The 27,408-nt window shown below is 50.1% G+C and overlaps 1 pseudogene; it reads right to left on the bottom strand.

Annotated features, from left to right (window-relative positions):
* LOC119951627 overlaps window positions 1-27,408 on the bottom strand; it is a 55,582-nt pseudogene that overhangs the window by 7,095 nt on the left and 21,079 nt on the right.

Raw genomic sequence — 27,408 nt, 5'->3', positions numbered from 1 at the left:
GTGTGGAGTTTGCACATTCTACCTGTGTTTGCGTGGCTTTCGCCCCCCACAACCCAAAGATGTGTAGGGTAGGTGGATTGGCCACGCTAAATTGCCCCTTAATTGGAAAAAATGAATTGGGTACTCTCAATTTAACAAAAATAATAATTAAAAAGGACTGTCCTCTGTTATGTTTCTTGAAAGAATGCTAGAAGTCGTTCAGAAGTTGAAGGATGGTTTATTGTGCTCCGCAATAAATTACTTCGTTGGCTTTTACTTACAGAATGGCACTTGTGACTATACTGCTTTTCTATGCTCTGCAACTAGGCACAAATACTTGCAGCCCTGAGCTCAACTTCCGACCTGTCCTGCTTCCTTGCCTCTCCGGCTAAAGTGCCCGAGGGCGGGCCTTCGGCGTCACTCTTGTATGTCCCCGCGCTGCCCCCTGGTGGTAGTTCCATTTCCCATCAGCCCCTTCTGTACACACTCAGGCGAGGATCACTGCATTCTCATGTTGGATCAGGGTAAAGAGAGAGAGCTGGAGAATCTTTTACAACCATGTTTGATCTATTGCTTGAAGAATATGTCCTTATGTACCTGTAACCTAGAACTCGCGGCGCTCCTTCAGAAGAAAAGATCGAGTAGCTGTAACCCCAGACAGGGCCAGAACAAAACTGAAAAATAACGGAGTGAAATTGAGGAGTTGGGAGAGAGAGAGTTCTCCTCCCCCCTCAAGGTGTAGACTGTAAGAATCCTGGGGACCCCCTACTTAGGGGTTTCTTGCAAATTAGCGAATATTAAATTAAATCGGTGACTGGCTGTCGATTTATTTTAATCATAGTCATAGAACATACAGTGCAGGAGGCCATTCGGCCCATCGAGTCTGCAGCGACCCACTTAAACCCTCATTTCCACCCTATCCCCGTAACCCAATAACCCCTCCTCACATTTTTGGTCGCTAGCGGTAATTTATCATGGCCAATCCAGCTAACCTGCACGTCTTTGGACTGTGGGAGGAAACCGGAGCACCCAGAGGAAACCCACGCAGACACGGGGAGAACGCGCAGACTCTGCACAGACAGTGACCCAACGGGGAATTGAACCTGGAACCCTGGCGCGGTGAAGCCACAGTGCTAACCACTGTGTTGCCGTGCTGCCCAAATTGAATTTGATTGTTACACTTCTCTTGTTTATATTGCTGTTGTGACGGTGGGGTTGAGGTATTGTCACTGGACTACTAACCCAGAGCCCCAGGCTAAAGTCCAATTAATAAAATCTGAATTTTAACGGTGACTGTGGAACTATCATCCATTGTCGTTTAAAAACCCAGCTGGTTAACTCGTGTCCTTTAGGGAAGGAAATCTGCCGACCTTACCCAGTCTGGCCTCTAGGTGACTCCAGACCCACGGCAAACTCTTAACAGCCTCCTCTGAAATGGCCTCGCAACAAGCCCCTCAGTTCAAAGGCAATAAATGCCGACCCAGCCAGCGACACAGAGATCCCATGAAAGAATGAAATTACTCACTGGATAAGGACGGTTGACAGGGTGGGAATTGTGGTTTGGGTCTTCACTGACCAAATGATTTATCGACCCGGAAGGTGTAAAAGGGGCCAAACTCCAGCAGAAACCGAGGAGGGCTGAGAACAGACGACTTGCTGTGTGGGAACAGGGAGATAAACAGCTCCCAGAGGACAGAGAAAACAAGAGTGTCTGGAATCCTAGACAACACCTGGGTGTCAAGGCCACCATGTTTTCACTGCTTGGCATGGGAATGCTGACTCCCTGTACGGGGACGGAGCGTGGGGAAGACAATTGTTTGAGAGTTTGAAGTGGTTTGGGCGGGTACAGATGGTTCAATGACAGGCTTTGTAATTGGTCCGTTCAAACGTTAGCTCAGCAATGATTGGGTTAAATCAGTCTCTGAGACTTTGTGATGTAATAAAGTATAAGAAGGGATTCCTCGAGCACAGAGATTTGTTGAGGTTTTACATCTTCCACTGACTGGGACCATGGCAGCTGGGGCAGAGCAGGGAGCATTTACCTGGAGATGGTGCTTTTACCCAGAGTGTAATGGGAATGCTGCTGCACTTTGATACTACTGCTCAGACATTAGACTGTGTCAGCTCTTATTTATACTCAATAACATCTAACCACTGTCACCAATAAGGGTCATCACCTTGAGTTTGGGAAAAGGTTTAATTGGCTCCTTGAACTCCATTTTCTAACATTGCGGTGTGAAAAATAAAATTAATCTCGCCCCACCCCCCCTCTGGCTCCTTTGACAATTACCTTAGAATAGGGTATTCCAGCCAAGGGGACTAAGGGAACCCCTGAGAAACATTTCTTATTCTGTTGAAGAGCCAGACCACAAAAAAAATGATTGTTTTTGCGCAATAGGTACATACCAAAACCTAATTTATACAAGTTTTTTCTAATACATGTGTACGTTTACTGTAATTAAAAAGTGATCTTATTAAAAGGCGTATTTGTGTTGTGCCGTGGTCATTTTTAATAACAGAGGATGGCAGGGTTGAATTAAATGAAAATCACTTATTGTCACAAGTCGGCTTCAAATGAAGTTACTGTGAAAAGCCCCTAGTCGCCACATTCCGGAGCCTGTTCGGGGAGGCTGTTACGGGAATCAAACCGTGCTGCTTGCCTGCCTTGGTCTGCTTTCAAAAGCCAGCGATTTAGCCCAGTGTGCTAAATGCTGCTTCTTTGGTTCAGATGGGAAGAGGACTTCTGGATTCTCATATTGGGGACACACACAAACTCATCTCTCTCACACAGACACACACTGTCATCAAACACACTCATCCCGTACACACCTTGCACATTCGCCTTTGACACGCTCGCCTCACACACACACTCATCTCACACGCACACTCATTAAACACACGCTGATTTCACGTATGTTTTGTTCCCTGTGTGGCGGGTAACATGTGCTACTCGATCCTTGGTTAGTGATGAGGTATTCTGAATCCCGATGAAGAAGATTCAAACTCTTCCAGTAGTAACAAAAGGTTTATTGAGTAACTACAACAATATTTACATGAGTTCTCTACTTTAACTTTGATACTAGTGATAAGGTTAACAAGATCTAACTATGGTAACTATACGTAACTCCACTGGCCATCTAAACTCATCTGCTGTTACTTTGATCACCGTGCACCTAAGAGAGAGAGACCCATGTGGCTGCCTTTTATACCCCTGTTGGTCCGGCCCTCCAGTGATCATGTGGTGCTACTGATTATACATTAGCCCCTTGTGTACATGCACATATACACATCACTACAACGTACACACCCATTTCACACATGCACTCTCCTACACACACGCTCACTCTCAACACCTATTTTACACACGCACTCTCGCATTTTGCACATGCTCTCATTTCACCCCAACGTTCGCATTTTACACATTCGCATTTCTCAATTATGCACTGAACACGTACTCTCAACTCGCTCTCACTTCACACCAGCACTCTTAATTCACACACACACACAATTACCCCACGTGTACACTCACTCTCATTTCACACTCTCATGCCACACATTCACATCGTTTCACACTCACACACACGTACACGCATTTCACAAATTCACACTTGTTTCACACACATTCATTTCACACACTATCAGACACACTTATTTCTCACCATTTCGTACATTTTCATTTAACACACTTCACCTCATGCACCCATACTGATAATGTAGGTATTTCAGATCTATTGTATTATATGTAATTGGGGCAGTAAGGGTAAAAAGCCTGGTATAATGTGTGTATGACTGCTGCAGTAGTGTTTTTAAGGATCCTGGTTTGCAAGATAGCTCGGCTTTATGAGCCACAGGTGCAATTAAAGCATCGTAAAGGTTTGGGCTAATGCATTTTCATATTAAGAGGATTAATAGAATCCCTATGGTGCAGAAGGAGGCCATTCGGCCCATCAGGTCTGCACTGACCCTTCAAATGACCACACTACCGAGGACCAATCCCCCACCTGATCCCCGTAATCCCACCCTAAGGGGCAATTATCATGGCCATTCCACCTAACCTGTACATCTTTGGATTGTGGGAGGAAACCGGAGCACCCGGAGGAAACCCACGCAGACACGGGGAGGACGTGCAAACGCCACACAGACAGTCACCCAAGGCCAGAATCGAACCCGGGACCCTGGCGCTGTGAGGCAGCAGTGCTAGCCACTGTGCCACCGTGCTGCCCTGTGGTGTAGTTAATTCGAGACATTGTGTTCGGTTTAGTGAGCTGATGTAGTTAATGGGAGGAGCCAAGGGCTGAATCAGTCAGGGGTTGAGGTTCAGTTTTAGTCTGGGTGGAAGACAGAAATGCAGCCAGAGATTCTGCATTATTCTGACAGGGGCGTCAGGTCTTGTCTTTAAAGCAGTCTCAAAAGATCTCTCTTTCTCAAAGTTGAATATTCAAGACATCTCTAAACAGCAAGTATTCTAAGTATTAACTATGTTTAACGGTGGATTGAGATCTGAGATGGTTCTGTTGTTTGAGTGGGAATAAAGATAGCAGTTAAGGATTATTGTGTCACTATTGATTAGAATTTTTTAAGGGCTAATTGTAAGCTATTTTGTTGTGCGATATTAAAGATATTTTAATACAGTGTTAGTAATAAAGTTTGTTTTAATATCACCATGTGTGTTTGTGTGAAATCACTCCGAGAACGAGGTATCCTTTTCCCACAGACTTATAAAATGTTGCCGTTTTTGTCCAGTATCCGAGCCACTGTTGGGGTCTGGTCTGGGATCGTAATAAAATTGGGGGCTCTTTATCGGGATTTAAAAGTTTAATTCCTTGTTTAGCTTGGGATCATTGAACTTAAAACAGTGGGCGGGATTCTCGGACCCGGGACACCCGGATCTTGATGACCCATTTGCATCCATTTGGTGGGCCTGGCACCCTATGCTCCAGCCCGCTGTGATTCTCCATGGGAGGTACGTACTGTGAAATCACACGCTTGCATGATTGGAATGCAAGTTAGCGCTTGGAGTGCACTTACCTCTCTTTGGGTTTTTTTGCATTCAAAGTACCCAATTTTTTTCCCCCACTTAAGGGGCAATTTAGCATGGCCAATCCACCTAGCCTGCACATCTTTGGGTTGTGGTGAGACCCACGCAGACACGGGGAGAATGTGCAAACTCCACATGGGCTTACCTCTCTTTGATCTGATCAATGTTTACAAACATTGGAGTTTCACCACTTAGGCTACTGAACCGTAAGGGTATATGACTGGATGGAAGCTGCAGATGGTTTGCAGAAGCTGTCAATCATAAATCACTGTTAGAAAGTTATGAATGGCTTGCAGATAATGGATCTTTGGGAACCAGACGCAGTTCAGAGCTGTGGCCAGGAATGGACATGTGGGACAGTGTAAGTGTTACGGCTGCAATTCTTCTCACTGCCCCAGTCTGGACTGCTCTCTGGCCTCTCTTTTCTGGGGGGAGGGTCTGTGAGGGGCGGTCCCTTTAGGTAGGGGGTCCCTGTGGGGGTCTCCCTATTACAGGAGTTCTGGGGGGGGGGGGGGCGGGTCAGGTCACCCCCATATTTCCTGTGCCCACTAGTGCCAGTCTTCGCGGTATCGGAACAGCCAGAGCTCTTTATGGGAGAGGAGCAGACACCCGAGCCTTTGCCTCCCTTGTCGCCCGCCGAAGACTCCTGCTCAGCTTGTGATCGGTGATGCCACCCAAGGCCACAGACTGGCTTTGCAATCTAGCAGAATTTCTCAGACTAGAAAAGATAAAGTGCATCATTCCAGGTTCATGGGCGATTCATCAGCCTGTTCCAAGACCTGCTAGTGACCAGCAACCAATAAGTAAAGGGCCGGGGTTTGGGGGGGGGGGGGGGGGGGGGGGGGGGGATAGAGGGAGAGAGGAAAGGAAGGAGGAAGGGATAGTTAAGGGAGGAAGAGTGGGGGCAGCAAGGGATGACGGAAGGGGGGAAGAATGGAGGGGGAGGCAGAGGACATATTCAAAAGCATAACACAGGGCAAGTAGTGAACCAGAGGGCAGCATGATGGTGCAGTGATTAGCACTGCTGCCTCACGGCGCCAAGGACCTGGGTTCGATCCCGGCCCCGCATCACTGTCTATGTGGAGTTTGGACATTCTCCCCGTGTCTGCGTGGGTCTCACCCCCCACAACCCAAAGATGTGCAGCGTAGGTGAATTGGCCACGCTAAATTGCCCCTTAATTGGAATTTTAAAAAAAAGTATGGAACAAACAGTGGGGATGCACACGACCGCGACAGCAAAGCCACGGTGAACGGCAAACGCACCCCCCGCCCCCCCGGTATGTTCCAGTACCAGGAGGGGGCAAATACACAACCAAAATATTGATGTTGCGGCGACTGACCACCAGGGGCATAAAAAAAACAGGGGCCCCACCTGTACATCGATTACTTTTGAATACTTATGACTATCGACTGATTAATTTGCTGTATAATCACGTTTCCTTTTCTTTGTTTTCCTTTCTGTATACCCACTTTATTTATTGAATCTCTTCTATAGTATACTCTGATAACCCTGGAGAAGGGCACAATGTATAAATGCAAAAACCAATAAAAAGATTTTATATAAAAAAAAAAAAATAAATAAATTTAGAGTACCCAATTCATTTTTTCCAATTAAAGGGCAATTTAGTGTGGCCAATTCACCTACCCTGCACATTTTTTGTGTTGTGGGAGCGAAACACAGGCAAACATGGGGAGAATGTTTTAGGGGCTGGTTTAGCACACTGGGCTAAATCGCTGGCTTTGAAAGCAGGCCAGCAGCACGGTTCGATTCCCGTACCAGCCTCCCTGAACAGGCGCCGGAATGTGGCGACTAGGGGCTTTTCACAGTAACTTCATTGAAGCCTACTCGTGGCAATAAGCGATTTTCATTTCATTTATATAACTATAACATTTCTTCTCATTAGAGTCATTGAGCCGTGCAGCGCAGAAACGGCCCTTCAGCCCATCAACTCTGCACTGACAACTAACCGTAATCTCTCGCCAGTCCCACTTACCAGCACTTGCCCTATGCCCTTGGATGTGATGGTGCTTCAAATGCGAATCCAAGTGGCTTTTGAAAGGTTGTGAGGTTTCCAGCCTCCACCACCTTTCCAGGCAGTGCATTCCAGAGTCTCACCACCCTCCAAGTGAAAATTATTTTTCTCAAATCCCCTCGGAATCTCCTGCCTCTCACCCACCCTAAAACGATGTTCCTTGTGATTGACCCCTCAATCAAGGGGAACAACTGCTTCCTAGTCACCCTGGGCGGGATTCTCCGACCCCCAGCCGGGTCGGAGAATCGCCCGGGGCCGGCGTCAATCCCACTCCCGCCGTGTCCCGAATTCTCCGCCACCAGAGATTCGGCGGGGGTGGGAATCGCAGCGCACCGGTCGGCGGGCCCCCCGCAGCGATTCTGCGGCCCACGATGGGCCGAAGTCCCGCCGCTGTCAACCCTCTCCCGCCGGCGTGGATTAAACCACCGACCTTACCGGCGGGAGCAGGCGGTGCGGGTGGGTGTTGGGGTCCTGGGGGAGACGCGGGGCGATCTGACCCTGGGGCCTGGCCCGCGATCGGGGCCCACCGATCGGCGGGTGGGCCTGTGCCGTGGGGGCACTCTTTTTCTTCCGCCTTCGCCGTGGTCTTCACCATGGCGGAGGCGGAAGAGACCCCTTCCCCTGCGCATGCGTCGGGATGACGTCAGCAGCCAGTGACACTCTGGCGCATGCGCGGACTTACGCCGGCCGGCCAAGTCCTTTCAGCCCTGGCTGGCGTGGCGTCAAAGGCCATTCACGCCAGCCGGCGGAGCGGGAACCACTCCGGCACGGGCCTAGCCCCTCAATGTGAGGGCTTGGCCCCCAAAGGTGGGGAGACTTCCGCACCTGTGGGGCGGCCCGACGCCGGAGTGGTTCACGCCACTCCAACACGCCGGGACCCCCCGCCCCACCGGGTAGGGGAGAATCCCGGCCCCTGTCCAAATTCCTCTAATCTTATACAACTCAATCATATTCCCCCTTCAGCCTTCTCTGCTCTGAAGAAAACATTCCAAGCCTATCCAACCTCTCCTTACAGCTCAGATGATCCATCCCAGGCAACATCCTGGTGAATGACATCTCGATTGACTTTGATGCCCTTGCAAGTTTCCTTTCATAATCTCTTTTAGTCGCTATTCCAAGCTGCTATGTGGTCCTTTGCTGGTCTTTGTACCTATCCCATTCATCCGGATCTGTGCTGTGTCTTGCATTTTTGTAAGTCCTTTCTTTTAGTTTTATGCTGTCCCCAAACTCTTTAGTTGTTCCTTGTGATTGACTGGCTGTTTTGTGTGTGAAGTAGAGCCTTTTCCTCTCAGGGGTATATACTCGCTCTGTATCTCGTTAAATATTTCTTTAAATTCTCTCCAGTGACCTTCAGTTATTTGACATAAGATCCTAAGAACATAAGAACTTGGAGTAGGAGTAGGCCATCTGACCCTTGAGCATGCTCCGCCATCAATAAAATCATGGCTCCACTTACCCATCACTCACTATAACCCTTAATTCCTTTACTGTTCAAAAATCTATCTTTGCCTTAAAAACCATTAGCCCATTAACAGATCTCCCCAGTTTACCGTGGATAGTCTCTGTCTCTATCTGTTAAAGTCAGCCTTACCCAAGTCTAAAATTCTGGTGGCTGAATCGTGTTTTTCACTTTCAAACGCTACACTGAATTCAATCATGTTGTGATCGCTATTTGATAAATGCTCGCATTAGGCTTTAATAAGCTAGAACTTAGCCCTGCGGTCGACTACAATAAAATGGACGACCGCCGGGCGTTCTGACTATTTATACCTCGGTATGGAGGCGTGGTTAGCTCAGCCTCTCGACCAATCGGAGAGCTGTCACATGACTGGTCTCAACCAATCGGTCGAGAGGCACATGACCGACCAGGGCCAATGGTAAGCCGGTGTTCTGCACCAATGGCAGACAGCTATGCAAATCATACCACCACAGCTACAAATTAAATTGGGCCCATTACTCATAACTAAATCTAATATTGCCTGTTACCAGGGTTTGTAAAATTTGAACACAAGTAACCTTTTATTATTAACAGTAATTATAATTAATACGCAAAAAAATACAACTGGCTACCAACTATCAAATCCCTAACACCCCACCTTTCTAATTACCCCAATCCTATTGTCTACACACACACACACACACACACACACAAATAACACAGAGGGAAAAGGGTGGATGAAAGTTAAAGTAAGTATTAATAAAATAAAATGATAAAGGATCTTTGATTCAGGTGGATATATTGCAGTTAGTTTCTTTCTCCAGGTTAGGCCCTCAGTGGGGTACTTCATATTCCTTCAGCTTGTATTGATCTTCACTGCGGACTCACGGAGACAGGCAACAGAGGGAGAATCACAACTCCTCTTCCTTCGAGGGACTCGAGGCTTCTGGCAGATTCTCTCCAAAAACAAAAACACCTGACAGGAGTCAATCACTGACTGTTTTCGGGCAGAAAACTGTCCCTGGCCAACCCACTGCCAGTCAGCCAGTTGAACCGATTTCCTCCAAAACCAGCTACTAAGATTCACCAAGTCTGGTTTCTCTGCAAAATACAAAACCTAGGAACGCACTGTCCTGGCAAACGCTCTTCTGTTTAAAGGCGCGTTCAGATTATGGGTCCCCAGAACAAAAATAATAAAACAAACTAAATGGTAACAAAGGAAATAAACAGGAAGGACTGTTACATGCCCCGTTTCCTTGGGGATGAAACTTCATTGCAATGACATTTCATCATGAGGTACATGACACAAAACACACATCCATTCATCCTTCCTCCCACTGCCTAAATTGGGGTTACCCCAATTCTTATATCTGCCACTTATCAACATGTGAATATGCAACAATGCTTCCGCAATAATACTGTCCCTCCCATTAATATGTACAATTTTTGCATTGAACTGTTGCAACACCAAGGTGCAATCAAACAATAATTTGTTCCGAGTTTTACATTATTCTACAAATGCCAACAGATTATGGTCAGTATCGACCAGGCTTTGCTCATTATCATAGAACCGGAGAATGCTGACAGGGCAGCAGGAGGCCATTCGGCCCATCAGGTCTGCACTGACCTTCTGAAACCGCACCCAACGTAGGTCCACTCCCCCCGCCCCCACCCCCCGCCCCCAACCTCATAACCCCACCAAACCTGCACATCCCTAGACGCTAAGGAACAATTTGGTATAATCTGCACATTTTTGGACTGTGGGATTATCATGGATTATCATAGAATTTACAGTGCAGAAGGAGGCCATTCGGCCCATCGAGTCTGCACCGACTCTTGGAAAGAACACCCTACCAAAGGTCAACACCTCCACCCTATCCCCATAACCCAGTAACCCCACCCAACACGAAGGGCAATTTTCGACACTAAGAGCAATTTATCATGGCCAATCCACCTAACCTGCACATCTTTGGACTGTGGGAGGAAACCGGAGCACCCGGGAGAAACCCACGCACACACGGGGAGGATGTGCAGACTCCGCACAGACAGTGACCCAAGCCGGAATCGAACCTGGGACCCTGGAGCTGTGAAGCAATTGTGCTATCCACAATGTTACCGTGCTGGCATCCATGGCCATTTTAAAGAGTTTGGAAAAATCAGGGGAGGCCAACATTAGTTCACTCACCAGTGTGGACTTCAATTTCTGTGTGACATTCTGGGGACCAGACAATTTTAGTTAGTTTATGTGGGCTCAGTCGATATGATGTGGAGATGCCGGTGTTGGACTGTGGTGGGCACGGTAAGACTTCTTACAACACCAGGTTAATGTCTAACAGGTTTGTTTCAAATCACTAGCTTTCGGAGCGCATCAGTCGATCTGGAGCTGTTTTATCAGGTTGGAGTCACCTAAATCTATAACATGCTCAGTTAATGTGATGCACCCCAGGGTGTCCCCAACAAATCTTATGATTTTGCAGTAGCCTTATGAGAGCTTTTCATTGCTCGTCTTCTGAATACAGTGTATAACTCTTCTAGGATTACCATATTTGCTAATGGTACCACAGGATGGCGGGGGCCGGTTTTGCTCGCTTGTCGAGCCAGCTGGTTTGTGATGCAGGGCAAGGCCAGCAGCGCGGGTTCAATTCCCAGACCTGCTGAGGTTATTCAGGAGGGCCCTGCCTTGTCAACCTTGCCTGGGTGGGGTGGTCCTCAGATTAAATCACCACTAGTCAGCTCTCCCCCTCAAAGGGGAAAACAGCCTATGGTCATCTGAGACTACGGCGGTTTTACCGTTTGGTTACCACAGGAGAATCACTCTGTGAATTGTCGACCTCTGCCCCTGCCTCACTCTTACCATCTCGGTCCTCTTCCACTCCTTCTACCATCTGACACATTGGTTCCTTCCTATCTTCTTCCCCATGATCATATTTCTTCAATACATTTAAGTGGCACAATCGGTCCTTCTTGCTATGGCCTGGAGTATCTATTCGGTAAGTCACCCTCCTTACCACCTTGTAAACGCCGCTGAATTTCGCTTTCAGAGGTTCACCCTGCAAAGGCAACAACACGGGCTCCTCATCTCCAGTCCGGAATGTTCTGGATCTGGCATGTTTGTCTGCCCACAGTTTCATTCGCTCCAGAAACCTTTCAATGCTCTCAGGTACCTGACAAGCTCCCAGAAAAAGTGGACCACATAATCCAACATTGAGGATTCATCTTTTTGTTCCAGAAACTTCTCTTTCATGACTTTAATGGACCCTGGACGTCATGGCCAAAACCTAATTCAAATGGCCGAAACTCAGTAGATTCATTCTGGAAATCCCTGGTGGCAAATAGTTAAAATTTCTAATCCCGTGTCCCAATCTTTTGGATATTCAAGGCAATAGGCCCCTCGTCATGGATGTGAGAGTCTGATATCTCTGCAAAGCTCTCTGGGTTTGTGGTTGCTGGGCGACCACCTTTAGTTGCTTGATACCTAAATCACCAATTATGTACTGGAAAATGTTACAGACATAAAACTGGTCAGATTGTACTTCTTTAAAAATGAATAAATTTAGAGTACCCAATTCATTATTTCCAATTAAAGGGGCATTTACTGTGGCCTACCCTGCAATTTACCGTGGCCAATCCACCTGCACATCTTTGTGTTGTGGGGGCGAAACCCAAGCAGACACGGGGAGAATGTGCAAACTCCACATGGACAGTGACCCGGGGCCGGGATCGAACCTGGGACCTCGGCGCTGTGAGGCAGCAGTGCTAACCACTGTTCTAACGCCCTGGATGTAAATTTTCATGGGGCATCATCTGTGTTAATGCATGCTCTTGAATTTGACATGTTTCATAAGTTAGAACTAATAAGAAAAGGGTTGAGAAATGGAATGTCTTTCATATGAAGACACTTCATTTAAACAAAAAGGGATGATGTGTCATGGATCTGCCTGGTAACACAAATTGTACAAGGCATGATAGGATTGTTGTTACTCTCTGTTGGCATCAACTGGCGACACAGACAAATTGATACTGCAAGCTTGATTTTACTTTTAAATACAACTTTACTTAACTCACTTTAAGACTTCGGTTATGCGCTCATTTAAAAAGTTTCAGGACTCACAGCTTGAACCAAAATATACTACCAGGTGGAGAGAACTTTCTCTGGAGGGTGTGCACTGTAATCTCTGATACTCAAGGTCTTGCCTTGTGAATGTTGGTCTCAGGGTTGTCGCTGTTGAATCTCAGAGGTCCCCGCTATTCTGTAATGTTTTAGCTTGTAGTTCATTCATATAAACAGTCCTGCGGCTCACCGGCCGTATCTGTCCTTGTGAGAGTCCTATTCCCACTGTTCCAAAACAAAGTGTTTTCAGCAAAATGTCCAGTTGCAAGATTTTGTTCTGCCTGTTCCCACAAAATTCATTCTGCCGAGAGGGAGTTGTCCTCTTTTTAAAATTTTTTTAGATTATCCAATTATTTTTTCCAATTAAGGGGCAATTTAGCGTGGCCAATCCACCTACCCTGCACATCTTTGGGTTGTGGGGGTGAAACCCACGCAGAAACGGGGAGAATGTGCAAACTCCATGGGAGTTGTCCTCTTTAACCACCATGCCTCACACACAATGTTAGCCATTGTCCTCTTTAACCATCATGCCTCACAGCACAATGTTAGCCATTGTCCTCTTTTACCATCATACCTCACAGCATAATCTTAGCCATCTTTCCTATTCAGCAGAATACAACCTGCCCAACAACAAGTAGAAATCTGCTTAGCGACAGCAGTAGCCAGCATTTAAAAGGCACAATGAGATGTGGCTTTCTCAGTAATGAGATTAGCAGGTATTTAGACAGAAACATCTGGAATAATAATAATCTTTATTACTGTCACAAGTAGGCTTACATTAACACTGCAATGAAGTTACTGTGAGAATCCCCCAGTCGCCACATTCCGGAGCCTGTCCGGGTCACAGAGGGAGAATTCAGAATGTCCAATTCACCCAACAGCACGTCTTTCGGGACTTGTGTAAGTTGCCATATTAGTAGAAACAGCTGTGGAGGTATACACTTGCTAATTTCTAGAGTCAACGATTTTGAGAGATGCAGACAGCCAAATACACAGCATGAAGAATCACAGAACAAAAAGCAAATGGCATAATTGCCAGCACCCTCAGAAGCAAGCTGGCCAGTTTATATCTAACAGCCTGAGAGCGTAGTCCACAACTCAGAGCCAGGAATCTAGGCCTGAATAATAATAATCTTTATTAGTGTCACAAGTAAGCTTACATTAACACTGCAATGAAGTTACTGTGAAAATCCCCTAGTCGCCACATTCCGGTGCCTGTTCGGGTCACAGAGGGAGAATTCAGAATGTCCAATTTAATAATAATAATCACAGTCTTTATTAGTGTCACAAGTAGGCTTACATTAACACTGCAATGAAGTTACTGTGAAAATCCCCTAGTCACAACACTCCGGCACCTGTTCAGGTCCACTGAGGGAAAGCTCAGAATGTCCAATTCACCCAACAGCACGTCTTTCAGGAATTGTGGGACTAAACCGGATCACCTGGAGGAAACCGGGGAGAACATGCAGACCCCGCACAGACAGTGACCCAAGCCGGAATCGAACACGGGTACCTGGCGCTGTGAAGCAACAGTGCTAACCACTGTGCTACCGTGCCGCCAGTCTTGGAGCCAAGGTAGTACAGAAATCTTCGGAAAGGAAGTTTAAAAATCTTATCTGGACCAGGAAAAGATGTTTCTCAGCGACTTGATCATCCGCCACGTGTCGTGTGGTAACTATAATATGGATTTGACTTATAGATTTATTTAATTTGGATGCTGCGTGGGAAAAGAGAAATCTTACAGAGTTCAGGGATCATAATTTCTACATGTTTTTAGTAATTCACATATTTAATTGTCCTGTTTGAGTGTATTTGTCTTTTCTTTAATTTAATAAATAGTCTTTAATAATGACTGGGCTGCTTATTCTCACTGGGGTTCCACGTGACTCCTCCTACCATTCCAAAAGCGAAACGATACACCCCTACGAACCGTTGTTACAAGTTGGGATACCCTCGCAGGTGCCGTCAGCATGGTTCGTGACAACAATGCCGAAACCAGAAAGAGAAAATAGTTAACAATGTCCGCGAACACAGGGAAGTTGGGTGCTCAGCGGTTTATGTGAATAGAGTCAAGGGAGGAGAAGGCAGGTCAAGGTGAGCTCTGACAGGGCGCGACAGAAGACAATGGAGAAACTGGATTGTTCAGTATTCGGACAATGGGGCAACTTTAAGAGACAGTTTGGTCCGGTGGAGCTGGTGGGAGTGCGGGAAGCAGCAGAGGCAGCTGATCAGATTGTCTCAATCTCAGTGACAAAGACTCTCCATGAGCTCCTCACACTTGTTGTTGGAGGTGAGGGCGGATGGGCTGGGGGGGAGGGAGAAGACTTCAAAAAGGAATTAACTCGTGTTCGAGATATTAAAAAGTTTCAACACGGGCAGCACGGTGGCCTAGTGGTTAGCACAACCGCCTCACGGCGCTGAGGTCCCAGGTTCGATCCCGGCTCTGGGTCACTGTCCGTGTGGAGTTTGCACATTCTCCCCGTGTTTGCGTGGGTTTCGCCCCCACAACCCAAAGATGTGCAGGATAGGTGGATTGGCCACGCTAAATTGCCCCTTAATTGGAAAAAATAATTGGGTAATCTAAATTTCAAAAAAAAAGTTTCAACACGAATTAACCCTTGTAACATCACCAGAGACCAATCCCAACGAAATTGGTTTAGTCCTCGATGTGGTTAAGAGCAAAATCCCCTCACTGTACTCATTCATGAATTTGCTGGTGTGTCAGCAGGTTGGATGACTGAGTGAATCCCCTCCCACACACAGAGCAGGTGAACGGCCTCTCCCCGGTGTGAGTGCGCCGGTGTGTCAGCAGGTGGGACAGCTGGGTGAACCCCTTCCCACACACAGAGCAGGTGAATGGCCTCTCCCCAGTGTGAACCCGCTGGTGCACAAGGAGTTCAGATGATCGTCTGAACCCGATCCCGCAGTGAGAGCACCTGAACGGTCTCTCGTCGGTGTGAACACGTTGATGGGACATCAGTTCCCCAGAACTCTTATAGCACTTCCCGCAGTCTGGACATTTAAAAGGTCTCTCATCAGTGTGAATTCGCTGGTGCGCCATCAAACGGGATGCATAAGCAAATCCCTTACCGCATTGGGGGCAGGTGAACGGCCTCTCCCCAGTGTGAATTTGCTGGTGTACGGAGAGTTGAGCCGATCGCGCGAACCCAGTCCCACAGTGAGAGCACCTGAACGGTCTCTCGCCAGCGTGAACAAGCTGATGGAGCATCAGATTCTTGGAACGTTTGTAGCACTTCCCACATTCTGGGCATTTAAAAGCTCTCTCCTCAGTGTGAACTCGCTGGTGTCGTGTTAGGTTGGATGAATTGCTGAATCCCTTCCCACACTCGGAGCAGGCGAGCTGTCGTTTGCCAATGTGAGCGCGCTGGTGTCTCAGCAGGTGGGATGACCAAGTGAATCCCTTCCCACACTGAGAGCAGATGAACGGCTTCTCCCCGGTGTGAATCCGTTGGTGTGTGAGCAAGTCGGATGACTGGGTGAATCCCTTCCCACACTGAGAGCAGGTGAACGGCCTTTCCCCAGTGTGAACTCACTGGTGTGTCAGCAGGTGGGACGACCGAGAGAATCCCTTCCCACATGCGGAGCAGGTGAATGGCCTCTCCCCAGTGTGACTACGCCGATAAATCTCCAGCTCCGATGGGTAACTGAATCCCTTCCCACAGTCCTCACATTGCCACGGTTTCTCCCGAGGGCAAACAGCGCCGTTTGCTTCCATGTGCAAAGGCTGATGATATTCAGGTCCTGATGAATCGAGTGATTCTTGTCAGATCCTGATTTGATGCTTGGTTTCCAGTTCCCCCGACTGCAAACCCTCCCCATCTAATGCCCTGGGAAATTGATTTGAACAGAAAAAAGGAATTGAGAGAGAACACACAAAAACACAAAGGCAGGTTGTGAAATTGAGCTGAATGAATCTGGTTATTTGTGGGGCCGGCTCTGGGAAAAAGTGACCATGAAAACTGCTGGATTGTCATAAAAACCCAACTGGTTCACCATTGTCCTTCAGGGAAGGGAATCTGCCTCCCAATCTGGACCCACACAAGACTTTGGAATCTAGGAGAGGAGACAGAGGTGGGAGAGGCAGGGCAAAAAGGGGAGGGATTCTACATACACACAGCTTGACCAGATATTTGACAGAATCTCCCAAGGTAGGACCAGGGTGAAAGGTGTATGCAACCTCCAAGTTCCCCTCCAAGGTTTCTGAAAAGGCTGGAAGATTAAACAGTAGTTTCAAACAAGCAAGAAGCTGTTTCCTGCAGGATCTCTCTCTCTCTCAAAGTTATTAATCCTTAGGCAGCATGGTGGCGCAGTGGGTTAGCCCTGCTGCCTTACGGCGCCGAGGTCCCAGGTTCGATCCCGGCTCTGGGTCACTGTCCATGTGGAGGTTGCACATTCTCCCCGTGTTTGCGTGGTTTTCGCCCCCACAACCGAAAGATGTGCTGGTTAGGTGGATTGGCCATGCTAAATTGCCCCTTAATTAGAAAAAAATGAATTGGGTGCTGTAAAAAAAATTTTTTTTAAAGTGGTTAATCCTAGACATCAAGTATTCTTGGGTCTGCTGTGTTTAAAAGTGGATTGTGACCTGAGATGGGTGTTGTTTGAGTGGAGATAAAGAGGGTTGTTTCCTTGTTTAATGAGTAATTGAAAGCTACTGTCTTTATGATGTTAAAAAAGAGTAATGTATATCATTAATAAAGTTTATTTTAATAGACCATATCCCTATTTGAGTGTGAAATCACTCCTGGAGTGCGGTATCCTTTCCTCCCAGTCTTACGAAATTAAAACAAATTATCGGGGTTTCTGTCCAGTATCCCAGCCACTGTTGGGCTCTGGTTTGGGATCATAATAATTGGGAAAACTCCAGAATAAAATAGCAAAACACCACAGCTGCTGGAAATCTGAGAGAAAATGCTGGAAATACTTTCAAATGGAAATTGAATGCTCAACAATACTCACCTGGAGGCGGCAGCTGGAAAGGTTTCAGAAGCTCTGGAGTCAGAGAAAAATCTCCCAGTTTTTTTTTATAAATTTAGATTACCCAATTATTTTTTCCAATTAAGGGGCAATTTAGCATGGCCAATCCACCTACTCTGCACATTTTTGGGTTGTGGGGGCGAAACCCACGCAGACACGGGGAGAATGTGCAAACTCCACACGGACAGTGACCCAGAGCCGGGATCGAACCTGGGACCTCGGCGCCGTGAGGCGGTTGTGCTAACCACTGTGCCACCGTGCTGCCTAAAAAATCTCCCAGTTGAGGAAATTCCCCGGGGAGCGGTGGTGATGTCACCGCACAATTGTGGGTGTGTGATGACATCACAGGCAGGAAGACCGAACATCTGGATCTGTGCAAACCAGTGATCGCCACACATTACGGAGGATGTGAGGGTCTTTGAGAGGGTGCGGAGATTTACCAGAATGGTTCCAGGAATGAGGGATTATGGTTGCAATGTTAGGTTGGAGAAACTGGGATGGAGGGGAGATTTGATAGAGGATGTATAAGCTTATGATAAGTTCTGACAAGGTAGATTTAAAAAAGCTGTTCACCTTAGCTGATTTGGGCAAGATCTATGAGGGAGGGAGGGATGATGTGTGGTAGAACTGTGTTAAGCAGCAAGTGATGATGATCTGGAACTCAAAGCTTACAATCAAGTGATGTCCAGCTCCTGGTGAATCGTGCAACAGGTTCAGGTCCTTGTTGTGAGATTTGGTTTGGGTTTCCTGCCTGCAAATCCTCTTTTAATACCCTGTAAAAGAAGTTCAAACGTCATCACTATCAGTCCAGGATAGAAATTTCTCTTGGTCGGATTTTGCTGTGTATAAATCGGTGCTATGTCTTTTCGTCCAACGTCATTTCGTCCAACGACACTTCGTCCACGTCTTTTGGTCCAACGTCTTTTTGTCCGCACGTCTTTTGGTCCTACGTCTTTTTGTCCGATGATTTTTTTCGTCAAAGACTTTTTGTGACTTGTTACGTTTTTTTGTCGGATGATTTTTTTTGTCAAAGACTTTTTGTAACTTGACTTTTTGTAACTTGCTTATTAGCACTCCACTCCACTCCCCACATTAACTTTTTGTAAATAGAAATCTTCTCTAATGCACATAGCAAGGTATAATATGCAATAACGGATTTTTATTATCGTTCTCTTTCCTTTAACGAGCCTCGTTAAAGGATAGATATTATCGTTCTCTTTCTTAATTCGCCCATCCCGAAATGGCAATGTTCATTGTGTCAATTTACATCAATTTTAAGTAACTTCGGGAATTTTAAGTAATTAGTAAACTTTTAGATTTTTTAACTGCATTTTTAGATTTTTTAACTGCATTTTTCAACTTGCATTTTACTTGCATTTTATCAATTACTTGCATTTTATCAATTAAATGGTTTATACGGAGTTAATTTGTAATTGGATAATGGGACAAAAAGACGTAGGACCAAAAGACGTGCGGACAAAAAGACGTTGGACCAAAAGACGTGGACGAAGTGTCGTTGGACGAAGTGACGTCGGACGAAAAGACGCAACACGGTATAAATCCTCCCCTTCTAACCGCGTGTAAAAAGGAGTTTACAAAATCCGTCACTGTCAGTCCAGGATAGAAATTCTCTATGTTCTCTCCTCCTGCTCCCTGGTCCAGGATGACCGTTCTGGCTCGCCGCTGCACTTTTCCCCTTGTCTCCCTCGATTCGAGGATGACGTCTACTCAGGGTCATTAGTTTCTGCTATGTGTCTTCAGGTGACTGAACAGAGCCACAGTTCTTTGGACACACAGGGGAGGACATCCCATGAGATATTGGGATCTGGAAAGCAGGATTTATTTCCCTTTCTTTCCTTTTCTGCCTCACCAATAAGACTTAGGGACTCAAAGGCAAATGCAGTTTGATGGACAAGTTGTCTCCATTCTGAACAATGGGGAACAAGCTCCTCCCAGGCATTCACACGTCGCCCCCTACAAAGATGGCGGCGGGGGCTCAAATCCCCATGGGGCACATTGTCCCTGACAAAGATGGCGGCCGTTAGCCCTCGCCAATCGTTGGGGAGCAGTGTCCCTGCTCAGGGGACCGGACAAGTTCTTTTTCCGGTTTAGACCTTCCAGAACTTATTTACAAAGCCTCCCACCCACCCCACCGGTCGGATCCGCCAATCTTAGCCCCGTGTGGCTCCGACCAAAAGGCCACTGTCCACCGCCATTGTTGATGCTGCGCATGCTTCAGTCACAACCGAGCCCCGCCCTCTCATTCATTCCCATTGGTTGGAGGACCTGCCGCTCCCGCTTGGTCCTCCAGACCCGCCCCCTCCATTCCTATTGGCCCGGAGCCGCCACCAATCACTCCCCGGGCATTGTGACAGTGACACATTGTGAGGTGGCCACAGGCTCAGCTGCCGTGCCGACCACGCTGCTCGTCTAAACTTCCTGGGTCCATATCCCTCTATTCCCATCCTATTCATGTATTTGTCAAGATGTCCCTTAAACATCACTATTGTCCCTGCTTCCACCACCTCCTCCAGCAGTGAGTTCCAGGCACCCACTACCCTCTGTGTAAAAAATGTGCCTCGTACATCTCCACTAAACCTTGCCCCTCGCAACTTAAACTTATGGCCCCTAGTAATTGGCCCCTCTACCCTGGGGAAAAGCCTCTGACTATCCACTCTGTCTATGCCCCTCATAATTTTGTAGACCTCTATCAGGTCGCCCCTCAACCTCCTTCGTTCCAGTGAGAACAAACCGAATTTATTCAACCTCTGCTCATAGCTAATGCCCTCCATACCAGCAACATCCTGGTTAATCCCTTCTGCACCCTCTCTAAAGCCTCCACATCCTTCTGGTAGTGTGGCGACCAGAATTGAACACTATACTCCAAGTGTGGCCTAACTAAGGTTCTATACAGCTGCAACATGACTTGCCAATTGTTATACTCAATGCCCCGGCCAATGAAGGCAAGCATGCCGTATGCCTTCTTGACTACCTTCTCCACCTCTGTTACCCCTTTCAGTGACTTTGGCAACATTTAGTGTTTGGGATTTAGAGCTGGAGATGGATGGTCAGTTCCCCTCTGTCCGGGGTGGGGGGGAGGGGGGATGGTCAGTTCCCCTCCGTCCGGGGTGTGGGGGATGGATGGTCAGTTCCCCTCTGTCCGGGGTTGGGGGGGGGGGAGGATGGTCAGTTCCCCTCTGTCCAGGGTGGGGGAGGTGGTGGATGGTCAGTTCCCCTCTATCCGGGGTGGGGGGGGATGGATGGTCAGTTCCCCTTTGTCCGGGGTGGGGGGGATGGATGGTCAGTTCCCCTCTGTCCGGGGTGGGGGGGGGGGGGGGGGGGGGGGGGGATGGTCAGTTCCCCTCTGTCCGGGGTTGGGGGAGGAAGGATGGTCAGTTCCCCTCTGTCCAGGGTGGGGGAGGTGGTGGATGGTCAGTTCCCCTCTGTCCGGGATGGGGGGGTGGATGGTCAGTTCCCCCCTGTCCGGGGTCGGGGATGGATGGTCAGTTCCCCTCTGTCCGGGGTGGGGGGGGATGGATGGTCAGTTCCCCTTTGTCCGGGGTGGGGGGAGGGGGATGGTCAGTTCCCCTCTGTCCTGGGTGGGGGGGTAGGGGGATGGTCAGTTCCCCTCTGTCCGGGGTGGGGGGGGGGGGGATGGTCTGTTGCCGTCTGTCCGGGGCGGGGGGATGGATGGTCAGTTCCCCTCTGTCCGGGGTGGGGGGGAAGGGGGATGGTCAGTTCCCCTCTGTCCGGGGTGGGGGGGGAGGGGGATGGTCAGTTGCCCTCTGTCCGGGATGGGGGGGATGGATGGTCAGTTCCCCTCTGTCTGGGGTGGGGGGGGATGGTCAGTTCCCCTCTGTCCAGGGTGGGGGAGAGGATGGTCAGTTCCCCTCTGTCCGGGGTGGGGGGGGGGGATGGTCAGTTCCCCTCTGTCTGGGGTGGGGGGGAGGATGGTCAGTTCCCCTCTGTCCGGGGTGGGGGGAGCGGGATGGTCAGTTCCCCTCTGTCCGGGGTGGGGGGAGATGGATGGTCAGTTCCCCTCTGTCCGGGGTGGGGGGGGAGGATGGTCAGTTCCCCTCTATCTGGGGTGGGGGGGGGGGGGGGGATGGTCAGTTCCCCTCTGTCTGGGGTGGGGGGATGGATGGTCAGTTCCCCTGTGTCCTAGGTGGGGATGGGGGTGGTCAGTTCCCCTCTGTCCGGGGTGGGGGGGGGGGGAAATGGTCAGTTCCCCTCTGTCCGGGGTGGGGGGGGAAATGGTCAGTTCCCCTCTGTCCAGGATGGGGGGGGGGAAATGGTCAGTTCCCTCTGTCCGGGGTGTGGGGGGGAAATGGTCAGTTCCCCTCTGTCCGGGGTGGGGGGGGGTGGTCAGTTCCCCTCTGTCCGGGGTGGGGGCGGGGGAGGATGGTCAGTTCCCCTCTGTCTGGGGTGGGGGGGATGGATGGTCAGTTCCCCTCTGTCCGGGATGGGGGGAAATGGTCAGTTCCCCTCTGTCCGGGGTGGGGGGGGGATGGTCTGTTGCCGTCTGTCCGGGGCGGGGGGATGGATGGTCAGTTCCCCTCTGTCCGGGGTGGGGGGGAAGGGGGATGGTCAGTTCCCCTCTGTCCGGGGTGGGGGGGGGGGGGGGAGGGGGATGGTCAGTTCCCCTCTGTCCGGGATGGGGGGGATGGATCGTCAGTTCCCCTCTGTCTGGGGTGGGGGGGGGGGGGGGGGGGATGGTCAGTTCCCCTCTGTCCAGGGTGGGGGAGAGGATGGTCAGTTCCCCTCTGTCCGGGGTGGGGGGGGTGGATGGTCAGTTCCCCTCTGTCTGGTGTGGGGGGGGAGGATGGTCAGTTCCCCTCTGTCCGGGGTGGGGGGAGCGGGATGGTCAGTTCCCCTCTGTCCGGGGTGGGGGGAGATGGATGGTCAGTTCCCCTCTGTCCGGGGTGGGGGGGGAGGATGGTCAGTTCCCCTCTGTCTGGGGTGGGGGGGGGAGGATGGTCAGTTCCCCTCTGTCTGGGGTGGGGGGATGGATGGTCAGTTCCCCTGTGTCCTGGGTGGGGATGGGGTGGTCAGTTCCCCTCTGTCCGGGGTGGGGGGGGGAAATGGTCAGTTCCCCTCTGTCCGGGGTGGGGGGGGGAAATGGTCAGTTCCCCTCTGTCCGGGATGGGGGGGGAAATGGTCAGTTCCCTCTGTCCGGGGTGGGGGGGGGGGGAAATGGTCAGTTCCCCTCTGTCCGGGGTGGGGGGGGGTGGTCAGTTCCCCTCTGTCCGGGGGGGGGGGGGGGAGGATGGTCAGTTCCCCTCTGTCTGGGGTGGGGGGGATGGATGGTCAGTTCCCCTCTGTCCGGGATGGGGGGAAATGGTCAGTTCCCCTCTGTCCGGGGTGGGGGGGGGGGGGGGGTGGTCAGTTCCCCTCTGTCCGGGGTGGGGGGGGGGGAAATGGTCAGTTCCCCTCTGTCCGGGATGGGGGGGGGAGGATGGTCAGTTCCCTCTGTCCGGGGCGGGGTGGGGGGGGGATGGATGGTCAGTTCCCCTCTGTCCGGGGCGGGGGGGGGGGGGGGGGATGGATGGTCAGTTCCCCTCTGTCCGGGATGGGGGGGGAGGATGGTCAGTTCCCTCTGTCCGGGGCGGGGTGGGGGGGATGGATGGTCAGTTCCCCTCTGTCCGGGGCGGGGTGGGGTGGGGGGGATGGATGGTCAGTTGCCCTCTGTCCGGGATGGAGGGGAGGATGGTCAGTTCCCCTCTGTCCGGGGCGGGGTGGGGGGGGGGATGGATGGTCAGTTGCCCTCTGTCCGGGGTGGGGGGGGGGGGAAATGGTCAGTTCCCCTCTGTCCGGGATGGGCGGGGAAATGGTCAGTTCCCCTCTGTCCGGGATGGGGGGGGAGGATGGTCAGTTCCCCTCTGTCCGGGGTGGGGGGGGGGGGGGGGGGGGATGGATGGTCAGTTGCCCTCTGTCCGGGGTGGGGGGGGGGAAATGGTCAGTTCCCCTCTGTCCGGGATGGGGGGGGGGGGAAATGGTCAGTTCCCCTCTGTCCGGGGTGGGGGGGGGGGGGGAGGATGGTCAGTTCCCCTCTGTCCGGGGTGGGGGGGGGGGGGAATGGATGGTCAGTTCCCCTCTGTCCGGGGTGGGGGGGGGGGGGGAGGATGGTCAGTTCCCCTCTGTCCGGGGTGGGGGGGATGGTCAGTTCCCTCTGTCCGGGAAGGGATGGATGGTCAGTTCCCCTCTGTCTGGGGTGGGGGGGATGGATGGTCAGTTCCCCTCTGTCCGGGGTGGGGGGGGGGGGGGGATGGATGGTCAGTTCCCCTCTGTCCGGGGTGGGGGGGGGGGGAGGATGGTCAGTTCCCCTCTGTCCGGGGTGGGGGGGGGATGGTCAGTTCCCTCTGTCTGGGGAGGGATGGATGGTCAGTTCCCCTCTGTCTGGGGTGGGGGGGGGATGGATGGTCAGTTCCCCTCTGTCCGGGATGGGGGGGGGATGGATGGTCAGTTGCCCTCTGTCCGGGGTGGGGGGGGGGGGGTGGTCAGTTCTCTCTGTCCGGGATGGGGAGGGGGATGGTCAGTTCCCTCTGTCCGGGGAGGGATGGATGGTCAGTTCCCCTCTGTCCGGGGTGGGGGGGGGGATGGATGGTCAGTTCCCCCTGTCCGGGGTGGGGGGGGGATGGATGGTCAGTTGCCCTCTGTCCGGGGTGGGGGTTGCGGGGGGAGGGGGGGGGGGAGCGGGGGGGATTCACACTCATTTCCGCAGTGTACTGATTATCAGCTTTACTTTCCTTGAGAAAGCCTGTTTAAAATTGTTACTGATGAGGAGTTAACAGTGTTTAGTTTCACATTGAACAGGGTGACAGTTACCGTGTCTCATTCTTTAAAAACTCCTTCTTCACCTTCAAACAGGGAACGGTAAAGTGAGAGAAAACTGATCACGGTAGCACAGTGGTTAGCACTGTTGCTTCACAGCCCCAGGGTCCCAGGTTCGATTCCTGGCTTGGCTCACTGTCTGTGTGGAGTCTGCACGTTCACTCCGTGTCTGCGTGGGTTTCCTCCGGGTGCTCCGGTTTCCTCCCACAAGTCCCGAAAGACGTGCTGTTGGGTGGATTGGACATTCTGAATTCTCCCTCTGTGACCCGGACAGGCTCCGGAATGTGGCGACTGGGGGATTCTCACAGTAACTTCATTGCAGCGTTAATGTCAGCCTACGTGTGACAATAAAGATTATTTTATGAGAAACTAAGATACCGCAAATGCTGAAAATCGCACCTCAGAACATAAAATGTTGGAAACGCTCAGCAGGTCAAACAGTATCTTTAATGAGGGGAACAGAATGTGCGATTCAGGTCGCTGACCCTTCATCCAAACTGGAAGAATTTGGAGACTTAATATTTTATCTGCAAGTACTGAGGCAGGTAAAAAGCGGGGGTGAAGAGGCAAGGTTTTGCGGTAGGATGGAAGGCTGGAGTGAATAAATGAGAAAGAGAATGATGGTTCACGGTGTGGTGAATGTGATTCACACTATATATAGTTGCCAATATCACTCCATGTATATATGTTCGTTATCTACCCGTTGTAAGATCAATGCTGTATATAGTTGCCAATATAACTCTGTGTATATATGTTCACAATCCACCATTGTAAGTGCAGTTGCACTGTCCGACCACCAGGAGGAGTCGCTCTGGGAGTACGCGAGAGTTTGTACTGGGCTCCTCCCTTGGCTCTGCCCAGGACTCCTCCCCCTGGGACCGATGTATAAAGATCAGTGCCTTAGAGCCAGCCTGCCATTTCATCTGAAGTTCAACGACGAATAGGCTGGCTCTGTTGTAAGTGTATTAAAGCCTCTGTTCAGATCCAACTACACGTGTTCGCTGAATTGATGGTTCCATCACACGGCAATTATGGGTGATGATGAGACACACGTGAATAAACTAATGCAGCAGGTGAAGACACAAAAAGACAGGTCCAGCACCCATTGTCTGAAAAATGGGAGCATTGTTTATGATCTGAAATTGTGGAAACAAATATTGTGTCCGGAAGGTCATTAAAATGTCTGATCAAAGATTTTAAAAAATAAATTTAGAGTATCCAATTCGTATTTTCCAATTAAGGGGCAATTTAGCGTGGCCAATCCACCTACCCTACACATCTTTGGGTTGTGGGGGGCGAAACCCACGCAGACACGGGGAGAATGTGCAAACTCCACCCGGACAGTGACCCAGAGCCGGGATTGAACCCCGGGACCTCGGCGGCGTGAGGCAGAAGTGCTAACCCACTGCGCCACCGTGCTGCCCCTATGTCTGCTCAAAGATGATGAGTTCCCTTGGAGCTCTATTGGGACAGTGCAGCTGGGTGGGGACAAGAGAGGTCAGAGTGGAAGTGAGGCTGATGGCTAAAGTCATGAATGGCCGGGAGCTCAGGATGAAGCCTGCAGACTGAACGCCGGTGTGCCGCAAAGCAGACTCATCATTGGTCTTATCAGTGTAGGGGAGACCAGATCATGAGCATGTGTAAACACAGTACTGAATTGCAAGCGGTACAAGTAAATCACTGTGTCACCTGGGAAGTGTATTTGGTGCCCAGCACGTGGGAAGGGAAGAGGTGAAAGTGCGAAATGCTTCCCGGTGATGTTCAGAAGAACACAAGAACGAGGAGGGGTCAGGATAATACCTTGAACCCCTGAGTCATTAGATGACCAAAGATGTCATCACGGTAGCATTGTGGATAGCACAATGGCTTCACAGCTCCAGGGTCCCAGGTTCGATCCCCGGCTTGGGTCACTGTCTGTGCGGAGTCTGCACATCCTCCCCGTGTGTGCGTGGGTTTCCTCCGGGTGCTCCGGTTTCCTCCCACAGTCCAAAGATGTGCAGGTTAGGTGGATTGGCCAGGATAAATTGCCCTTAGTGTCCAAAGTTGTCCTTAGTGTTGGGTGGGGTTACTGGGTTATGGGGATAGGGTGGAGGTGTTGACCTTGGGTAGGGTGCTCTTTCCAAGAGCCGGTGCAGACTCGATGGGCCGAATGGCCTCCTTCTGCACTGTAAATTCTATGATAATCTATGATAATGCCACAGTCCAAAAATGTGCAGATTATACCAAATTGTTCCTTAGCTTAATACAAGAATCCTGTGTGTTTGCTAAGCCTGCTTGTGAGAAAGAATCTGCATCTTATAATCCTGATCTTTGCAGCTGCTATTAACCTTTTGTGGGATCTTTCCCTGTATCCTCTCATGTTTCTTAGACCAGATATTGCCAGACTTCCATGTTTCAAATTACACATTTTCCCGTATTTTCAACAACAATTCCTTCCACTCAGCTTCAGACCAGCTTGGGGGAGATCAGTGACGTGGGACGGTCACAGGTACAGTATCTGTCACCCTGTTCAAGGCAGCTGACGTCTCCTGCGCGGCCGTGGTTAGGCCCTGCATGGAGGCTTTGCACAAGCTCCACGTGGGCAGCCACTCTCTCCATGGCAAAGTCTCTGGAACCTCCTCCAGCCCTTCAAACCTCCGAGCTCCCTGTGCTCCTCCAACTCTGACCCCTTCCACAACGCCCGTCCACATCACTCCACCATTGGCGGCTGTGCTGTCGGCTGCGTGGTCCCGAGATCCGGAATTCCCTCACGAAACCTCTTTCCTGTCCGTTAAGGCACTTCTGAAAAATCTGCGGCTTTGACCAAGGTTCTGATCACCTGTGAATCACCTGGGGGAGTTTTACTATGTCAAGGGCTCTACATAAATGCAAGCAGTTGTTGTTGCCGTGCATTGATAGAATCAGAAATGTCGCACAAACGTTTTAATTCTTCATATAATTATCAGTCATTTTCACACTGGAAACTTAAACATGTTGTTTCACT

This window comes from Scyliorhinus canicula, chromosome 17 (genome assembly GCF_902713615.1).
Source record: "Scyliorhinus canicula chromosome 17, sScyCan1.1, whole genome shotgun sequence".
NCBI classification, from domain to species: Eukaryota; Metazoa; Chordata; class Chondrichthyes; order Carcharhiniformes; family Scyliorhinidae; genus Scyliorhinus; species Scyliorhinus canicula.
Note: the sequence above shows the minus strand (reverse complement) of the source record. Positions and strands in the feature narration are given on the sequence as shown.